This window comes from Ctenocephalides felis, unplaced genomic scaffold, assembly GCF_003426905.1.
Source record: "Ctenocephalides felis isolate EL2017-DRISC unplaced genomic scaffold, ASM342690v1 CF-g0.4_SCAFFOLD_01886, whole genome shotgun sequence".
NCBI classification, from domain to species: domain Eukaryota; kingdom Metazoa; phylum Arthropoda; class Insecta; order Siphonaptera; family Pulicidae; genus Ctenocephalides; species Ctenocephalides felis.
The window spans coordinates 45,771,089-45,793,140 of record NW_020538040.1 but is presented as its reverse complement, the minus strand read 5'-3'; the positions used below and the strand labels follow the sequence as shown (position 1 = coordinate 45,793,140).

The window sequence follows — 22,052 nt, the reverse complement described above, 5'->3', positions numbered from 1 at the left end:
TAAATTTATTAAAGAATGTATCTTTTTTAAATATGTTTTTCAACAAAAAAACGGAGTTCAAATCAAGTTTAATCACAATTTTAAATTATTCAAAAATTAATTCGTTAAAAATCGCAGTAAATCGTAAGTGGAAATATTCAACGTAAAATAGAAATTGAAACTTAAAATAATATAATCTTATTTTTATTCGCAAATTGAAATTTCGTACCTTTCAGATTAATTACACACACATACGCATATATATATATATATATATATATATATATTATATATATAGGAAAACATGTTTCCATTGAAAATAAGCCCATCACTGGCACTGCGATGTAAAATTGAAATGGGAAAAACTCTCACAGCACTTGAATCGAGTTGAAGTTTAACTCAGCTCACAGACCTGCCTTAGGACAGTACAATTCATATTTCACGTTTGAATGGTTTCTGAAGATTTTGGTATGCCTTTTATTTTTTAAAAAAATTATGTTTGTGTGACGTGTGTGTTGTTTTTTTCAATTTTTCGTCCACGAGTTTTGGCGCACGATCAACCGATTTGACAAATTAAAAAAAAAAAATTACATTCCTACTGATAGGAAGACTGCTGATTAGTTTTTGGCAAAAACAGGTCCCGGCCATTTTGGAGAGACGGAGGAAAAGTGCAGAAATTGGAGATTCGGGTTTGAAGAGATGGAGGGTCTAATTTAATATTTAATTTGATTTTATTTGTATTAAAGAAAAAAGAATTGGTTAAATTTTGAAAAGCAGTTCTTCCAGCGGTCGAAGATCCAATGAAAATAAAAATTAAATGCAATTGCGGTTAAAAATTATCATTAGACATATGCACGTCAAATTATCATATTTTATCTAGATTTTAAAAATGTACAAATGTTACATTTCTATGAATCCATACAAAGTTATACAAAATAGCTACGCAGCGCGTTTGCTTAAAAAAAGTAGAAAAATTTTCATATTATTATAAAAATAATATTTAAGTGACAATAATTTCGAATTCTCAGAAAATCTAGTATTTTTAAAAGGTTTTCAAAAAAATTTAAGCTTTTCAAAAAAATTAATAGTTCAAACAATTTGCTTGGCGGGATGCCACAAGTTTATTCTCATTCACAAATAACAAAATAACAATATGCATACAAACGTAAAAAAATGCGAGATATATTTAATAAAGTGATTTTTATGTTACATTGTTATATTCAATTGCACACGATTAGATAAGTACAAATTCTACTGTAAAGTATAACGTTATTTAGCGCTTCTACAATCCCAGTTCACACATGACTCATTATTATTGTACCTTGTATTGTTTCGTGATCATATCGTATAATAAGCTCATAAAGTAATACAATATTATATATTGTAATGCCGTTTCTTGTTGATTAGTATGCTGAGATATTTGATTAAATTTATAGAAAATTCTGAAGTAAAAAAAAATAATCATATATTGCGCGGAGTCAATGAATAACGCAACAGCAGATGGGACACGCTAAATAATACCGTAATTATATATATTATATATATATATATATATATATATATATATATATATACTTAATACTTAGTATTTCACCTTGCATTGTGAGAATTATTTCTATACTAACTTCCTTAAATTAAATTCTTGTCTGTTACACTTTTAAGGTATTTAATTTATTTGTATACTTCAAGATTCTTATTCTCTACCATTTTCATTTTAATATTAATTTTCAAATATTTTAGAATGTTCGTTATACCATTAATTCTATCATACTAACGAATATCAACCGATAGGTAAAAAACAATTAAATACTGATATCACTGAAACTGTTTTTGAATATAAAATAAATTCAGGATTTTTGGCTAAAACGTGGACAAGATTTTTTGCACTTTTTTTTTAATTCTGAAGAAACGGCTTGACCAATCGTCGCGATTATGTAATGCACGCGAGTCTTTATCGTGTTACATCAAATGGCTTTTAAATTTTTGAAATTTGTGTAGCCGTTTTTTGAAAAAATCAGCACAAGTTCATAAGTTGACTCTCATACATGCAATCGCATATTCCAATTTTCAAATAAATAAAAATGACTAGAAACGTAGCGTAAACATAAAATTAGCTATTGGGATTTTTTTGGAAAAACAAACTCTCCTTCCAAAAAATCTTAACATTACTTATTTTTGAGATATTGTTGATAGACCTTTTTACCCTTTAAGCTCCGCTCTGCTCTACATTTTTTTAAAAGTGACTATAAAGCTGTGGAGTATCAAATATTACTTTTAATTGTACTAAAATCATACCTCGAACTTTATGATTGAGTTTAGGTCATAGTAAAATATATACGATAATATTTTGATTGATTGATTATGTATTGAGTTTGCTGTTAAATAAATCCATGCGGGGCAAACAACTAACAATCAAATCACTCCAACACCCATTCGCTTCGACAAATAAATGGAAAATTAATTTATTATCTGTTGCAAACACAAATTCAGATATCAATTTTGAGTGATAGGAACTAGAATTATTCATCAAAATAAATGATGCCGATGAAATTTACCACATTTATATATTGTCATTATCACAAAATAAATAGAACATAATTCCAAATTAAATACGAGCCGCTATGCGAATATGTATAGTGGGTACATTACAAAAACAAATATGACGAAATCTATCGATACGTGTAATAATTGAAATAGTAAATTGTTTAAAGAGCGACAATTATTTGAATATTGTTCAGGCGAAAATTATTCGAACCGTTTTGAATAACGGCGTGCTCAATTAAAAATTACCTATCGAAAATAAAATACGTTGAAGCAATATCTGAATTACATATTTACATCAAATGATTGTTGAAAAATTCAGGATTTTTATAAATATTAATTTACAAACAAAATATTTTCATAAAATTGCTTTTTTCCAATATTACTTCAATTATTCTAATCTTTCACATTGTGGTAATAAATTCAATATTTTTATATGTAGTGCTTACAAAGCAAAACACACAAAATACAGTGATTTTCATATTTTAATGAAGAAAATCATAAACCTCTAACATTTTGATAGTTAATTTACCAATCAGATACATTCAGGAATAACATAGGTAATATTTAACAATACACCATATACGAGTATTCTGCTGTACATACATCTGCATATTTTTTTTAATTTTTTAAAATAAAATATTGCAGCTCTAATAATTTTTGAAATAACTAAATATGTAACACTATTTTTACGATTTATTCAATAAACTAATAATTATACATGATATAATCCAAATTTCAATGATTTAACCAAAATTTAAACTAAAACAGATAAAAAAAGGAACAATTCGAGAGATAAAATATTGGCAGGCATTATATAAGCCTGAAGTCTTTCATAATGGCACAAATTCAAAATAGTGTTTTGAAAATAATAATGCAAAAACAGTTTGCAGTATAGTTGTCTATACATGAATTTTTGTTTCATACTGAATTCATTACATTTTTGTTATACTATATGCATGTGCCATTGAGGGATCATAAACTACTAACACCAGAAAATTATATTATATGTAATGTTATCAATAGTATTTTCGTAAAATAATATATTGAAGTGTCTAATTATGATATTTCTTTGAAATATAGCCTTTACAAATAATTTCCAAACAGATTCTTCCTTGAAATGGTTACAACAAATATGGCGTAGTACCTATGTTACTATTCAATGACATAATGTATACATCTACATAAAAAGAGACATTTCTCAATTTTGTCTGAATCGCATAAATTTGAATAGGTTATTGACTTGTTCTCTTTTTCCATTTAACTACATAAGCAAAAATGTTATTCACGTAGTCTATGCCGTTTCGTTGACGCTTCCACTTATATTAATCGTACAATTGGACGAAAAAAGTGTGATTTTAGTTAAATCGCATTATCGCAAAAAAACTACAAATTCAGTAATTTAAGTAGAATTACTATCAATAGCGAAAACGCTAACTATTGTAAAACCTTACAGAATTTTAATCATATACTTTTTAGCCTCAAAGTTACTAATTTTACCTTCCCGTAGGTTATAGTAATCGCAAAAAAATCGAAAACGTTTTATATATCTTTACGTTTCAAACGTTTTTCAACATTTTGGCGTACCTTAGAAAAAATGAATGTATATGTGTGTGTGTATGTGCGAATACAATTTTTCGTCGACGATTTCCAGAACACGGATCAACCGATTTGAATGATTCAACAAACATTCTATTTCTATTGATGGGTAAAACATGGTAATTAATTTTGGCAAAGGCTGGTCCAGCCGTTTCGAAAATACGAGACAAAAAGTGTCAAAAATAAATATTCAGTTTTTGAGAGAATGGAGCGTCCAATTTGAATGATTCAAAAAATATTTCACTTGCATCTATGGTAAGAATAATTGATTAAAGTGTTGGAAAAGCAGATCCAGTGAATTCGGAGATCCACGGTCATTTAGCGGTCAAAAATGATCATCAGGCATACGTGCATGAAATTATCAGATATTTTATAGTGATAGAAATTTAGATATAAATTTTGTTTACATTTTTATGGAGTCCGTACCAAGATTTATACAGTTTATCGTTGGACTCCACCGCGGCGCCTACGCGTTTCGATATTTCGTCTCAAAACAGCTACGCAGCGCGATTTTTTCAAAGTTATCAATTTTTTTTAAGGTTTTGAAAACTTACTTTAAATTACGGTACAATTACTTTCAGCAATTTGCCTTAAGGCACGATGCCATGTACTACAAGTTTTATGATTTAACAAGATAAAAAAAGAATACCTTATTATTATTACAGTATTATTAGTGAACGATTATTTGTACAAATATTTATATGATAAAACTGTAAAATTCGAAATATGAAATGATGAGATATTACTATGTTCTTATAGATATGTTTGAAATGAAAAACAATTAATTCAACGACCAGTTGATGTAATCACTTATCAAATCATCACCAAAATTCCACTATCATTCATATAATATATTAAACGATGAATCATTTATAAAAATATTTTATTTCATTATCTATCAACCATTCATAAACAGATATAATATTAATATTGAATAAAATAAATATTTTTCTCAAACAATTACTTATTGATAAGTTATTAATTAATCATACGATCTTGTTTTGATTACGAGTAAACATTTATTTTACAAGAAATGATAAGATACTGATGATAGAATTCTTTTAGAAACTCTTATCAGAAGATACATTTCAGTTCCACTTATTTCAAAAATGTATAATTTTTCTCTTAGTTTCACAAGTAAAAGTAATCATATCACCTTCTCGGTTAGGAGAAATAACTGTCTACATAGTTCAATCCATGGCGAGCAAATTCCACAAAATACAAATTTTAAATACTTGGATCTACACTTAAGCAAAAATAAAAATAGAAAAATACAGATCAAGAAAAATGTCAACTCAAAACAACTATAGGACACTGTATCGATTTTTAGGACTGACAATTGTGAGCTCATATTTTTATCTAATAAAAATAAAGTGTTAATATACAAATAAAGCCATTTTAAAACGTCCGTAGACATATGTATCCAGTTTAGAGGTTTTGAAAGTATAACTGATAACACAAATTTTTAAAATAAAATAAGCGCCTAAATATATCCCAAACAGACACAAACATCAGAAAACAAATATGCTCACTATACGAGAAAAACTAATACGATTTATAACAAGACAAAAAATAATGGCATCCCATTTGAATGATTTAGCCCAAAATTAATTGAATTTTCGAAAAGACTTAAAAAGACACACCCCTAGAACTTGGATACGTAGAAGAAGGAAATTTCGTATCTATATGTTTTTTATATAGAAACTTACTTTGACTGTTACTCAATTGTATTTTTTATTTGACGTAGAACTTCAACTCGTTGTTATGCATTTAATACATTTTCTTTATTGTATATGCTAGATGTCCACTAAGGATAGTTATAAATTACCTAAAGCACGGGAAAGCCAATGATCAAATAAATTAAAAAAAGTTCAATAATAGTGAAAGTGCTGGATAGACAAACCGACTGTAAGATTCATTTGTGGCCCAACTCCAAAAAGTTACTGATAAAATTCTGATATTCTGAAGAATAAAAGAAATTTTCTTTTCCAATTAAAATACGTATCTTTATTGGTAAAGCTAACATTAACGCAGATCAGCCGTGTAGCCAATATTGATTCAACCGATTTTTAGTTATTTAAACAGTCCACAAATTGTGCGAAATGTCAATTCTGTTGCAATTCAGATTTTATTCAGCGTGCTGTGCAAATTGAAAATGCATGTGAATAAACGTAATAAAAGGCCTGTTATGGATTTAATTTTAAATTTTATTTGCACATGTGTGCATGTATGCATTATTGATAGCAATTATGGAAAATACCATAATGGCTAAATAAACCTTAAAGTACAGTTTTATTAAAAGTAATTGTAAATATAGTGTATTTTGTGTAGTATGGTAAATACGAAAAAAATGCTGAAAGAATTTATATTGAAAAAAACGACAATTAATGCATTGATAAATAGTATTTGAATTATATAATTATATTACATGTAACCATATTTGACCAATAATATTCAAAGTAAACGTGTGAAAATCGGATGCATCTGCAATTTTGAATATTAGTATTAACCCTTTCAGGTATTTTATTTATTTCGGCTAAATAAAAATATCATTTTCATGCTCATAAAAGATGGAACATTGAAATGAAAAGAAAACGAATTGTTATTTAGAACATACTAGAGAAGCATGTAACAAGACACTTATTATTATTATTTACTTCATTAAAATATAAAAATATATTGCAAAAAAGAAAATTCTTACTGAATATCATGGCTCTCACATTTAAACAAATATTATATACACATACACTATGCTAAAGTCATCATTTTTGGTATAAAATATTGTGGAACATTTAATAGGAAAAATAGCGCGAACTAGCTCATGTCAGCCAATGTACTATTATTTTTACATACTAAGTATTTTTACATACTAAATCGTAGTACCAGAAATATTAAAAAAGCGTTATTTAATTTACAATTTAACTTTGTTGACACAATTATAATTCTTAATAAGTTTTTTGTTCTGAATGTGTCAAATTTAAAAATTTCGAAATCAATGGATTGGTTTTTAGTCAGATTTCGAACTAGTTTTTGAAGTTGTACATAGTATATTGCTCTATTATATGATACAGCATGAAATTATTTTATTAATTTTGAATATTCTACGCTGATTACCGCTTTCATAAATGCTGTAATTAAAATAATAATTATTTGCAATAATCAGAATGTCAATTAAAATAGTATGGTTTACAACGTTTTAAATTTATTTGATGTCAAACCATGTTGCCACGATATTATAAATTCAGATGAACCATACATAATATTATTATTAGACCTACCCTAGGGTAGGTCCGTAAGCTGAGTTGAACTCCAACTCGATTCAGGGAAAAACTGTGTGAGAGATTTCCCATTGCCACTATACACCGCAGTGCCCAAAATGGGCTATTTTTAATTGGAAACACATATAATATGCGGAATAGTACGTAGAGCATAGTTCTTATTACAATTCTATGAAATTTATAAACTGGCACAAAATTTTATATTTGAACAAGAAAATCAAGGCGCGTTGTATACAAAGCGCGATAAAAATTCACGAACAAATATTTCGATTTTATAATATTCGGGAGTGTTCCGTTATTAATTAAAACCATGTATGATTGCATTCCTTATCAAATTTTGGTATTGATAACATTGCTTTCACTAATCATTAAATCAAATATCGATTCAGTTGTTGCTAAACAAATAACCCTAATTTCAGTAAACAAATAATTCCAAGTATGTATTTCAAAATAATTGAAGTCGTCAGCAAAGTTTGTCCGATATTGTTGAAAACGAACAAGCTCATTCGTTTTTAACAATATTCCACATTGTTTCAGTGTGAGTAATTAGAACTTTCCGATTACAATAGCCTAATTAAAATTAAATGATGTAGGCTAAATAAATGAAAATAAAAAATAATGTACGAATTGTATGTTTTATTGTATTTGACCCTGAGCTGTTGTTCATTATAAAATATAGTATAGCTACAATTGTAGGAGATACTGCTAAATATTAATAATCAAATTAAACTGATAGGAAGAAAACTGAGCAGCAATATATATATTTTACTTCAGGTTATAAATAACCTGAAGTAAAAATTGCCGTTTTGAGTCAAAAATCTTGGATAGAATTTTAGTAAAACCAAACGCAACAGTAACGTATGTAAATAGATGTGACAAATAAAAATATAAGAATATTGATCTTATTGTATTACTGATCGAATGGTAACGAAAAAAAATCATATAGGTTTATGAAGACCGGCAATTAAAATACATTAAGGGAATTGAAACTAAAAGCAAAAAACTGGTAAACAGAACTGAAAAAATACTGGCATTTTTTTTTAGATCAAAAGACAAGGAATATATCTGGTCTTCTTATTTAGTATATGAGAATATACTAATTACAAAAATTATTATTTGATTCACGATTTTGAAAACTTCTGTAAACTGTTCTTTATAGCGCATTGGTCAAAGTAACAATATTGTATTAAAATTTAGTTAATCATTATATATACGTGTATATATATATATATACATATTATAATATATATATATATATATATATATATATATATATACATATACATCGTATCTATGAAAAATATGCATACACTTTTCAATTACCGACAACATATCATTCATGAGATAAGATATTTTGACAACATATTTCAAGGTTAAAACTAAATCTTCATCTTAATGATTCAAAGCAGATATAAATTTATCTACAAATGATTATTGAATAGCCTTATTATAGCTGATTAGCATTCATCTACATTATATTGGTCATGCAGTATACTACATATATGAAAATAAATGATACATTTGAGAAAAATAGTACAACTCAAAATAAAAACAATGCGAGATAACACATAGCTAAAAATATATTTGCATAAAATTGTTTAAAAATTATTTATTCAATAGCATAACAAATGGATTATTTAATGCAATATCGGTATAATATTTCATCCGTATCGATAATTAAAAATATATTATTAAAACGATATATTTTGCATAATAAGATATCAAGGAATAAAAAAAACTTTTTTGCCAAAATTCCCGAAAAAATACACAAACTTTTTATGTCACTCTTATATGACTGACATGGCCCAATAATAAAACTTGTTTTCTTCTATCAAATTGCGCGCGTCGGAGATATATGTCTGATATGACTCATGTACAACTTCTTGGCGTCAGACGCATATGACTGACATAGAGATTAACGTGTTAAATTATTTCCATTTAATTCAATATCGGTAAAATCAACCGTATCGATAATTAAAGCTATATATTAAAAACATATATTTTTCATATAACATAACATTTAATATGTTAATCCTCATAAAAATATCACACAAATTTTTATATAGGCCATGATAATTTTATTAGATAATTTAGTTAATAATTTATCAAGGAAACTTAATGTATCAAAGAAAAAACTTTTTTGCCAAAATTTCTGGAAAAACACTTTTTTATGTCACACTTATATGACTGACATGGCCCTATAAGAAAACTTATTTTCTTCGACCGAATCGTGTGCGTCAGACATATATGACTGACATGAATTTTAAATTGTTATATAGCAAAGTAACAGGCTCTTGGCGTCAGACGCATATGACTGACATAGATTAACGTGTTATATAGCAATGTAACAGACAGATGTGTGACTAATGTAAATTTTGAGTTGTTCCTTTATCTACGTGAACACAAACATACACCAGTAATAATAAAAAGTACAATTCAATGCTTACCAAAAATTGATCAGAATAAAATTATATGTATCAGAATCCAATTAACATATCTTGTTTACTTAAGAGCACTATACAAACACAAATCAATCAAGCAAATAATTATGTCGAAAAATAAAATTCAATTATAATTATCAATAATTCAAAACATAGTCAATCAGGAAGACATCGCACACGTTGTATCACAGTTCTTAAATAAATATTATTATTTGTTATTATGCCGGCAAAGGTATGTCGGATACTGGCGCGGCCGGCTTGAATTTTACAACGTAACTAACAACAGAGCACAACTCGATGCTGGAGGCACGAGCACGCTGGAACCGGTCATATGGAACTTGACCAAACTCACACACACCATCTCGACCGAATTTGCTCGAAATCACACGTACGAATATATCAGTTCGGCAGAATTTTTAAATCGTACTTGGAAGCGCGCAAAACTATTGCAATCTGCTGATATTAGATAGCCTTAAATGAAAAATTATCTCTGGCACTTCCTTAGTAATGTAGGATGATTTCATTTCAAAACATAGTTTACGAGCACGAACTTGTGTGTATTTACATATTTATAAATTTACGTTTTTTTATTATTTTGAACACCAATTAGAACATAGTAGGCCTACAAGCTGTTGTGCTAATTCGACTTATTACTAGTCAGGTTTGCATATGGCAACCCAAACAGTTGTCACATCTATTATTATTATTTTTGTAATTGGGCGAATATTTACTGATGCAGCAATGCCGGGTCAAAGCTATTTTCACTTGGAAACATGTTTCTATCTATATTTCCAAGTAAAAACCTTTGTCACTACTGCTTGACAACAGGCTGCTCGAAGCGAGAACGAATCCGGGCGACCTCTAATTCGGGTCCAGTTGTTCTAGCCGCTTACCTACGAGCTAATCCAAATGTATAATTCATCTTCAAAATTAGCCTCTCATCATCCCTTTTGTAGTGTTGTCATCAAAAATACCAGTATGTACTAGACATCATGCTAAAATTTACGATCATCCTAATGCAACAATGGCTCATCTACTTGATAATCCGCATATAAGAAGACTACACAAGAAACTGCCTGTAGACTGTAAAAAAGTTGTTTTCCATAGTCAATTGTTTATTGAAGCAATTGCTACAATTTGTCCTTTCTTCTTTTTTTTTTATTTATTTATTTTTCTTTATTTGTAATTCATTTTTCTTTATTTTTTTTTTTTCTGTGATTTTGTTTTATTATTATAAATTATATTATGTGTAATTTAGCCATATAACTCACAAGGTCCACGTTCAGACAATGTCTTCACTAGGCTATGTTCCTGTTTAACATCCAAGAAATAGATGAGTGCGATACAGAATCATAACGTCAGAAAATAATAACACTTTAGCATAATCATAAAAAGAAATATTATAACAGGTTCGGACAATAGTAGCTCTATGATATGATTTTTCGTTTCTACGCAAAAATATTTTGCTACGCTTTTTAAGTTGTGTCAACCATTAAAGGAAATCATCCTCCTCATACTTGTGAGGGCATTGGCATTTTGTAAAATAGTGTAAAACTAAAGATTATTACTAGTGCATATGTCTACATTTTTTCAATAAATAATAATTTTTACAACTGTCCCAAAACGGAAACAAAAATTGGCAAAAAACTAAAAACGTTAAAATATAAAAAACATCTGACCATTGCAAGTGATTACTCAAAAGTCCTATATATTGAATTTGATTATTAATGCAGAAGAAAATTTATTTTCAATCTGCACCTAGCAGTATTGCAGCGGAATTTTCTGGGGAGCAAATTCGAATTTATTTCAGGCTTGACGTATGTCTACTTGTAGACAATTACCTGCATTATTACCTATTTTAGTAACATTATTTGAGAGGCCAATTCTCAGATAAAATACAAATGTTATGTTACGAGTATGAGTTGGTAGTCACGAACTATGCAAAAAGCCAGGTCTATGTTTTGCAATCAAGCGTTTCACCCTAAATCTATATCCAAAATTTAACCCTTGAAAGGCTAAAATGCCAAAGAACAATTTTATCAAGAGTGCAGCTGTCTGTTATTTCTTTCATAACATATACGTGAAGTCTAACCCAAGGTAAAAAAGCAAAGACATAGCTTTTTGACAGATCATGACTGCCTATTCTATGAAAATAATAACAATTCTATTTTATCCGAGTATTGACCCGTAAGTCTTTTGCAAATAATTACAGAATTTTACGTTTAATAATTGAAAACAGAGTCCTTCGTTCTTAGTTGTGCCATGTAATTGTAAGTTTAAAATGTAAGCTGCGTTGAATATCGTTGGCTTATTTGTATATATATAACATACAGCAGTTTATCATGGCATTAATGCGTATTTATTTAAAAAAGAAGACTATTTTTACAGAAAGTAAAATGTTTATGAAGTAGAATATATTTTCGTAAGATTGCGTTTAAAAGTATCTGTTACCTCAGCCTCCAGATACGTTTTTATAGTTGAAGCTGAACCAATTGATATATTCTTGATGTATGTTAAATGTATAATAAAATACATGAACATTTATCACATTACGAATATTGGAATACAAACTTTATGCGACAATATAAAATTATGTCGTACTTTATATGTTATTCCCCTAAACAGAAATTTTCATTGTATGATTTTATTGAGATGTAAAATTTGAATACGTGTTGCTTAGGAAGCAACATAGAAATGTATCAGAGTGTGACGATAAAATTGATGTTAAACGCAGATTCCAATAGAACAGTTTTTCAATCAAAGAAAGAAAAAAAAATCAATACTTCATTGCACATTAATATTAAATATATATATTTCCCATCAGCATTCATTTTTTGGTGTTCAATAACACCCTTACCACTACTTTATTGTACATACAGCGAGTATAAATATTTGACCAACTCTAATAAACAATGGGCTATAAATTGATCCCGACATATAAGAATCAATAAACGGAACATATATGGACTAGAATAAAATTTGTATACATATGAACTAGTAATAAAATGTTTCTCTCGCATCGCATAAATGTTATTACTATTTACGAGAGAATATCAAGTCAAATATAACCCCGAAGCAAGGCGGAATTCGACACGCAATATCGTCGCATTTATTGACACGAAACAAGCAATAACTAAAACCAATATGAAATGCTCGGCATACTAAGACCAAAATATATTATGCCAGAAGTAATTAGGACATAATATTTCTAATTAAAGCATATGAACAGGATGAAATACCATGTCCGATTTTTATTTGATTGACTGAAATGGTAAACGAATTTGATGTCATATAAAACTCGCATACTTCTGCTATAAATTTAATATTTATATTGTCTATAAAACTACCAATTTCGGACTAATTTTTTTACAATAATTAAATAGCAATCAGAAAATAAGCTATTGTGCTGATTATTATAACTCCAGTAATAATACTGGAGTTCTACATATATGACATGATGGAGGTCATCCCAGTGAGCTACTCCATTTTAATGCAACAGATCGAAGGGATGCTTATTCTTAAATCTTATAATATGTGACGCTTCTAATACGGGAATTAATTTGGGGTTATTGTGGTTGATGATCTTGTGATGAACTTCGCTTTGTTTTTCACTATCTCCTGGATAGTATCGATTCTCAGATCGTTATGTAGTATTTGGTTACTGACATACCAAGGTGCATTAGCAATGCACCTTAATATTCTTGATCGTTTCCTTTGGATAGATGAAATTCTTGATTTACAGGCGCAGCCCCATAACTCTACGCCATAAGTGCAAATCGGTTTTACCATCAATAAGCCAGAACAGTGATTTCATTTTTCTTTCCATCTGTTTTGTTTTGCTGTTAATATGAGTAATCCAATTTAATTTGCTATCCAAGTGCATTCTCAAATATTTTACAGAAGCTAATTCAGGGATAATTTTATTATTAATAGAGACCGAAGGACATTTACCCTTCATTAATGTAAATGTTATATAGTGAGATTTGTCTTCATTGATTTTTGTGCGCCAATAGTTAGACCAGTTTTTAATTTTATGTAGATATTGTTGCAGTTTGACTCTTGCTAGTAATGCATTTTTGTCAGTAGAAATAATTACTATATCATCTGCGACAGTTTCAATGGTTGTATCTTCTAAAACCGGAATATCTCTTGTATCTAATATGTATAATAAAAGTTACAAAGTTCCCATACAAATGTTACTAAATACTGTCAAAAGCCATGTGGTTGCTGTGCAGTCAGTGGTTTTACATAGAAAAGCTAAAATAGATAACGCACAAATGTCAAAAAATCGATGTTATCGTAACTGCATTTTTGAGTTGTGGCCTCATAACATATGCGTGAAGGTGCAGCATTTTAAGTACCTTCACGCAGGTTATGAAACGCCTGTTCGCACAATAAATACATAACATTTTGACGGTATTTAGTACCATTTTGTATGAAAACTGCTACGTAATATAGCCTCAAAATAGACCTGAAATTGGTCTATTCTACCGCTGATTTGGCCCCTGAATTTTTGAGTTCAGTTTTCAACGATTTGCTGATGAACAATTTCATAATTTTGTCTCGAGTAGGTTTATTCCATTTAGGTGTAATCTCGTATTGTAACATGCGAAGAACGGTATACACCGAAGGCTAAGCGAAAGTCACGGGGCCTGGCAAGCCAGCGTTACCAGTTCTGTGAACTTCTCCGGTGATAGTGGGAGACCAGGCAGACATTTAAGAGAACATCTCCGAGACAGATTAAAAATCTCTTTAATACTAAAATGAACGTGTTAAGTTTACTCACTCACGTTTATTGCTATTAAATTATGTACTTAATTGAATCGCTGTAAGGTCGGGTGAAGCTAATAATTCATGCAGCTTCTGTATAGTAAGGCTAACGAGACACCTCGGCATCATCTATAGATTGCGATGTGCTTGTACTAGAAAGAAGAATCATTCCTGAAAAATACTAGTTTAAATTTAAGGTTTGGCCAAATTTGATCATTTTCAGGTCCTTAGGTTTTTGAGAGAGGATCAGCGGTGGCGATATAACGTGGAGTGGCATCAACTAGTCCCGGGTTCGCTGGTTCGATTCCCGCTCTTGTGGGTATAGTTGCATATATATATATATATATATATATATATATATATATATATATATATCGAAAATGTTAGCAAATACTTCGAGTGAAGCTAATTTGTCATAATTGTATTGAACAACCATTGGGTTGCAATTCATTCGAAAATCCATATAATGAAGTCAAAACAATTTCTGGATGTCTTAAGTGTGACAGATTGTAATTTTAAAAAAGGTTTTTGAGAAAAGCAGAACTGGAGTAACTGTTCTAACCATAAGACTGTAACATGAGGAACAGAGTAGAAAGACCTTAGATCTTACAAATAGGTCTTATTTCAATAATGTTTCAAAACTAAGAGGTCGTGCTCTATTTTTCTATTTTACTCATTCATCATAATGAATATCAAAGAACATATAACTGGGCAAAATGTGTGAAATATATCATTATCCGTGGTGAGACTATGAATGGAAGTGAAGAGTGTTATTAGTTAAAAAATGTCGGAAAATATAAAAATTTGTTCATTTTTAAAAATATGTAAAAATTTATGAAGAATATTAAATATTTATTTTTATGGACATCAGTTTTTTACACGGGTTAATTATAGTATAGTGGTTTATTTATATTTGTAAAATTAGTTTTACAATATAATGTGTCGTATTGCAAAAATAAATTTATTGTCTGCAAGCAAAAAACTGTAAAATTGAATTTAAATAAATGCTGCAAATGCAAATTATTGTAGTAAAAACAATAGTATCCAATGTAACAACGTACGTAACAATTAATGTTTAATGCTTTTAGTTGATTTAGTTGATCAAAGTCGAGATTTCATTTGAAAATTAATAATTTCAATAATTTTATAGTAAATATATTGGAAATTATTATACTTAAATTATAAGGTCTTGATGGAAAAACTACATAGTAAATCAAGCACAATGATAATAAATGTATACTTTTTGTTAAAATAAATAAAGTAAAGTAAATAAATTCTGTGGTGTAACAACATAACAATTAAGTTATAACTGAAATACTCAGAAAATTAACGAAAATCATATATATTAACGTTATAATAATTTTGTTACAAAAATGCAGTTGGAGCGAGTCTAATTTCCTGTTGGAGTTACGATAATAACGACGAATTTTATTAGTCATATTCGAATCGTGATTATCTAATTTGCATAGTTGAATTAATTTAATGGGAATTATATTCCACCAATAATCTTATTGGTTTCTTGTTCGATAATGAAAAATATCGAATTTATATATATATATATATATATATATATATATATATATTTGTATATATATATGTATATATATATATATATATATATATATATATATATATATATCAAAGTTACATTTTAAAGCATATATTAATATCTCCTACAAATAATTTTGACATTATATACCAGAAAAAATATTTTCATATATCAGTGTGTCAGTCTTAAACATGGTAAGGATTTACAGATGCATAATTCAAAATTAACAAACTGTTACATAATAATTATTTTCTGTAGTGTGAGTGCTGTTTTAATGACATACGCCTCCGTGATTTTAAGATATTTGATATTAAGAAAATGGAAGTCTAGAGATGGATGTCTCGCAAAGTAGCTATAGCTAAATTCACAGTGAAAGTAATAAAATATACTAAAAAACAGATTATTATTAGAAAATAAAATGCTACAAAAATTGATAACTATTATTGTAAAGCATCCAAAAATAGATCTTAATTTGAAATAATATGACATATTATTATAGGTAGTTCGGCAGGTCCGTGAAGTGAGTTGAACTCTGACTCGATTCGGAGAAAAATAGCGTGAAAGATTTTGTGCCTGAAATGGTTTGTTACCAATTAAAAACATAATTTTTATCTACATTCTGAAAATTGACATCGCTACTGCACGATGTCAGGTTGTCCAGGGCTTCATTCGAACTCACGACTCCATCTAGATGAGTCCGTGAGCTCAACCAATACACCTTGAAACACCCACAATTGTAAAATGTGAAGATTTATATATTCAATTTCATTCAATTCATTTAAAAAAAAGACTATTTTACGGGTCTTGCTGTAATAATTGAAAGACTCTGGATGCAGACTTATAGAGCATTCCAAAACTAATCATTGACTGATCATTGTCCATGAAGAACCTGAACATTTAATGCATTTTATCGGTCGGAAGTAAAGATTTCCACTACCATTATATTCAATTAACATCTACTGTATTTAAAATATTCGATAAACCATTTAGTTTGTATAAATTTTTAAATTGATAAATATATCAAAATTGTCACTGTAAGTCGATAATCATAATGAATCAACAATGTTTTGATTAAAATTATTTAAAGGAAACGTCAATCTATAGTCGATAGAAAGAACATAATTCTGCAGCACTAACAAGAGATTAAACTAAGCGTACCAGAAAAAAAAACTCATAAAAAGGCTGAATTGAGTTGAACAGTTTTATCTCATCCACGATATTTTTCTGACATTGCATTATCAGATTATGGTATAAATGGTTTCAATGTAAACGAATAAATGACAGTTATTTAAAAACTATATAAATGACAGTTAGTTAAATACTTTACCTCAAGAACAGAAAACAGAGTAAAAATATACGTTACATATTTAATATAGGGCATCAATTTTCATAAAACATTGTAGAAAAACTACTGTAAAAAAATTAAGAGGTCTATTTATCAATAAAAAACCCTAAATTCAAATAAATTTCAATTTTTAAATTTTCAAAACCGGTTTGGCTAGAACGAAGACGGAAAATTTTGCACGTTAGTCCTAAAACGGTTCGACACATAATCGCGAAAAATGGATCAACAAAAACCTTATCGAGTTTTATCGAATGACTTAAAGTGAAATCGATGCACACGCTTTTGAGAAAAGTCGACGGCAAGAATCAAATTTTGAATCACATACATATATTTTTTTCCAATTTTGGTTCCATACGATTCGGAATGACTTGAAATGTCAAAAAAACAAAATTAGCAAGTTGAAATTTGTGCCTAATATATAAATTTTTCCTTCTGGAAGTAATATGATAAAACTGGAAGTAACAAAACTAATATGATAAAATTTAAACAAGTAAAAGAAAGTGCCTTGCAAACTATTCAAATAAACTCATTTTCGCCTAAGGGTCAACCCTGGTCTAATAAAATTATATAAATACATTTCAATACATTCACACAGGATAGCAAAAATGAAAACTAATCCGTTTATTCCATTTCATATTTCAAAATATAAAATGACTTTTCATATTGTAATACATCCTATCCATAAATAGTACCTCTATCACTAACCCGTCCTTCTAAGAAATTCAGATTCCTTGAACTCGACCCAGCTAGATCACAGACCAATGCTTGATTGGATAATGAATGTCATGGGCAGTCGCCTGAACTAAAAAATTAACTAATAACAAAATAATATAAAATTAATAAAACTTTGTGAAAAAGTATCAACTCAAACTTCAACTAATTAAGATTAGTATTGACTCAACAATCAAACAAGTAACATCATTATATCCTTAACAATAAAAAAAGTAAAATATGAATCATCTATCAATCTTTAACATCGTATCATTTTATCACGAAAAACAACATTTTAAACTAAACATCATCTTTTAAAGGACTGATATAGACAATGATTATATTTGGTTCTTCGGCGCATTATCCGAAAAAAGTGTACTATTTTAACATAGTTCTGCAGCATCTCGGTGGATCACGGGATCTTCATAATATTAATGTTAAGAACTAATCGGTTCCAAAAAGAACTCAATATCGATTATCTATATTTATCGCCTACAGTATTTGAATTATATAAGGACAAAATATGTTGAAAATAACAAAAGCTTAAAACTAGTTAGCTTGAATGCACTTTGTCTATTAGGGGGGAAGCCTGCTCTAGAAGCTTCAAACAATCGCCTTTTTTAAGTATTTTTAGGAAAGCAATTAAATATTTACTTGAAACGAAACCTGTAAGTTTTATTGTTATATATTTCAACACTCTTGAAATTTTTTCAATATAATATACTTCATATTATGCCAGTTACTAGCATTTTGCCGAGGAACATGCTTTTGCGTCGTTGGCGGGAGAGATACAGGTCATAATTTTCATTCGAAACAAAAAAAACTAAAACAAGTTTATATTCTCAATAGTATAAATTTTAGATAAACCTAAAAAATCCAGAAAAAATGAGATTTTCACCAACTTTTTGCAACTTAAAAAAAATCATGCTTTTTGATAAAAAAAAATCACTTTAGATTGTTTAAAAAGCTGGTTAGTTATAGGTATCTGGTAAGTTTTTTAGGTTCAACTAGAAGAGAATGTAATCCTGAATACAATCAATTTTGTCTCGTTTCGATAGGATGTTCAGTTTATTTTCTATCTTTGCCGCCAATTAGGCAAAATCGAAAAAATGAAAAACCGAAAAATGACGCATCGAAGTTTTTGTTCTGCTCGACGCTTGCTCACTATTTCCTCTAGAACTCCGAAAATAATCAGAATTTGTTCCTGAAATTTTAAGGATATACTCTTGGCTATTTTTGGAAGACATTTTGCAAAAAAAAAGAAAACAATTTTTTTAAGCCTCTAAAGCAGTCTTTCACCTTAATAAAATAAAAAGACACATTGAGTAACCTTTCAGAACTTTAATTCGGTAATTTACGTATATCTAAAATTCAAAATTGATAAAAATAAGTTTTTTTTTAAAAAAAAAAAGTATTTTTACCACGCCTTGATTCGTTTTAATTCTTGGACCATTGACTTGAATCACGTCACCCGTTCCCCGTATCGTAATTGTTCTTCGATTAACCGTGTGCCGTAAACATGCTTACGTATGAATGCTAACTATAGAATTATTAATTTTTATGTATGTCGGTCACATATTGCTCTCGGATGTACGTGTTCTAACGTTAAGGTGCTAAATTAAATATTTCACGGAAAATTAAATACTTAATGTTTGTCACTTACGGGCACCGCATCTGATGTTCACAGTGCAGGAATATATATGGTATACCATAAAATAGAAACAGAATATAATTAATGATGTCGACTAAAATGAAATAATATATGCTAAGTTTTATATAGTCTTTTACTTGGTGTATGGTACCGTATCTGAAGACAAATTTGGGGTAATTTATATTTGTAAGAAATTTATCCATATAAGCAATTTCTTTAATATATAATATATATCTTTATATAATTTCATTTAACACTAATCATACCAAGACTTAACATATACCTAATTCTACCATAGCGGACTCTATGTTTCATGCTTGAATGTATGAAATATGGATGTTAGGAAGAAAATAAAAATATAAAAATTAAATTTATTATAATTAAACAAAATAGTATGTTGAGCATTTCTATTACAAAAGCAAGAATAAATAAAACATCCATAGTTAATCGCATTTTTTACATATAATTGTGTCCATTGTACATTTTCCGCAAACATATTTTTTACATTTAGAGCAAATTTTGTTGGTTTCTATAACTAGTTTTTTTTTCAAATTTGGTTGAGTGTTGTTTTGTTATCTCTTAGTTTTTTCTCTTCTATATATAGTTTCTATAAAAAATTATAATTCCTATAGTTACCTAGTTTATTCAATTTTTCACCTTATAAATCTACTGATGATGACATCAAAATGTTTCTCGAAAAGCTTGGAATTAAAGATTATTTTACAAATCTTTGTTTTTTCTTTGTTTGACGTATCGCTCTTAAAGAAATCTCATATACCTCAACATCAAATTTAACTACTAAATCATATAGATAGATAGATGGATTATTTATCTTTAATTAAACATAAAAGCATATGAGAATAGCACGAAAATTTAAATCTGACCAAATAATATATATAAAGAAACTTAGCCAGTATCTTTTGTACCTGCTAGAAATTATATATTTTCTAAAATTATGAATCTTATTATTTTTATAAATCCTGAGTATATTCGTGAGAGTTAAATCAGCAGAAAAAAATATTCAAAATAATAATAATTTATGAATCTTCAGTTATTTAAAAACTTGAAACACTACAAAGAGTTTTTTTAATTTGAAAGAGTAGGAACATTTTGTGTATATTAAGAGGAAACTTGAAAATACAGAAAATTATTCTAGACTTCGAGATAGTTGAAACATAATTCACTTATGAATTTTAAATGTTCGAACCTTTTAAGGCATTAAAGTGAACATAAGTATTACGAAAATACATAAAATAATATATATTTATATAATATATTTTTACGGAGACCAGTACTTAGAAAACACAAAACTTAAGCATGTTACTCTTGATAAAAAAAATCAGAGCTTTTGCACATCCACATTTCATAAAATGGAGTAAAAGCACCAAGAAACGCTGGTTTATGAAAATGGAAGAGGATTATATTTAAAGTAACCTAATGGAATTTAAGTATTCATTATTATAACAAACAATGAAATGACATATGAACATTTTCAGATTATAATGCACCTGATGTATACTAGGACGTTTGTGAATAGACGTGTATCACTTTGAAATAAAGATGGAATCAATTCGAATTAAATGTATTATGTTTTATATAGCAACCTGTAGCAGTCATTGTCACGATATATATCATTATCTGTTTTAGAACAAAGATAGAATTTTGTTCTTTTTTCTTTAATAACAATATATAGAAGCAGATATAATAGTTTAATATGCATTGAAAAATAAATTTATAAATAAATGAAATTATATAAATACTCACATCACATGAAAGTGTTCGCTTCATAAGCTCGTATCTGTACCCTGAAATATAAAAAAAAACATAACTTTCCTGTAAAAAATTAGTTATAGATTTGAATGGTACTAATATTTCCATTGTTACTGATGGATTTCTCTTAGTTTACTATACATTTATATTATACATATAATTATATATGTATAATATAAATATGTATTATATATGTATTATATATATATATATATATATATATATATATATGTGAACACCTGATTGTGAATCATGAAATTTAATACATTTAATAAAACGAGTTAAGCTAATTATCATTTAATTAATAAGTATAGAATTACAATTGCATAACAGCTTTATCACCCAATATTTAAATTTCTCAAATACATAACGATAATCACACTGTATTCGAAGCAAATTGAGGTGAATTCTAATTAAT

The 22,052-nt window shown here is 28.2% G+C and overlaps 1 protein-coding gene across 1 annotated transcript in view; it reads right to left on the bottom strand.

The window, feature by feature from the left end:
- The window catches only part of LOC113378751 (filamin-A-like), a 191,976-nt gene extending 170,307 nt beyond the window's left edge, over window positions 1–21,669 (bottom strand). The window contains exon 1 of the mRNA XM_026619332.1: window positions 21,629–21,669. The gene's annotated coding sequence lies outside the window, so the exon portion shown is untranslated. The remainder of the gene's footprint in view (window positions 1–21,628) is intronic.
- Between the last annotated feature and the right edge of the window lie 383 nt (window positions 21,670–22,052).